This window comes from Amphimedon queenslandica, unplaced genomic scaffold, assembly GCF_000090795.2.
Source record: "Amphimedon queenslandica unplaced genomic scaffold, v1.1 AMPQUscaffold_12885, whole genome shotgun sequence".
Lineage (NCBI taxonomy): Eukaryota > Metazoa > Porifera > Demospongiae > Haplosclerida > Niphatidae > Amphimedon > Amphimedon queenslandica.
Window position 1 is genome coordinate 24930 of NW_003546879.1, and position 743 is coordinate 25672.

Sequence of the window (743 nt, forward strand, 5' to 3'; positions counted from 1 at the left end):
TGAGTACGTATTGCTATGAAGGACAGGGAGGGGTGTGAAAGAGGTTTACTGTTCATTAAGTTTTAGCATTGATTCAAATTAGTGTGACTATCATTTTGTTAGGAAGGGAGGAAGCTGTCACTATCAAATCTGGATCTTGTTTGTGGCTTGTACTATATGTTTATTACAAATAACAGGTGCTTATGGATCTGGACTCGGCTGAAAATTTTGAAGTCCTGACAAGAAAAATTTTTTAGTAACATTAAATTTGTTATTTTACATTTAGTATTATTCAAGCAGTAAATCTGTACATATAATAATAATCATCATGCATGTTAATGCTGCCATCAATGCTGTGCGCATTATATATATGTAAATGCTTGCCAGCTGATGTTGAGCATAATGCTGCTATTAATACTGTGCGCATCATTAAGTTAATGCTTGCCGGCTGATGTTGCGCATTTGAATAATGCTGCCATCAATGCTGTGTGCATAATAAATGCTTGCCAGCTGATGTTGCACAACTATTATTGATGATTGTTGTAACATGTGCATGTTCTCATTAGCACAAAAATATTGCTTGCACATTGGAAATACTTTATGCACACAATATTTTATATTAAGCAGGTCATGAAAGTATCTTAACTAAGGATAGCATTAGTAAGCAATATTATGTCTATAATATATGCATGCACATACATGATGATCCAATCTGAAACATTGTAGATGCTACCATTATTATTATTAGTTAGTACTTGTATGTC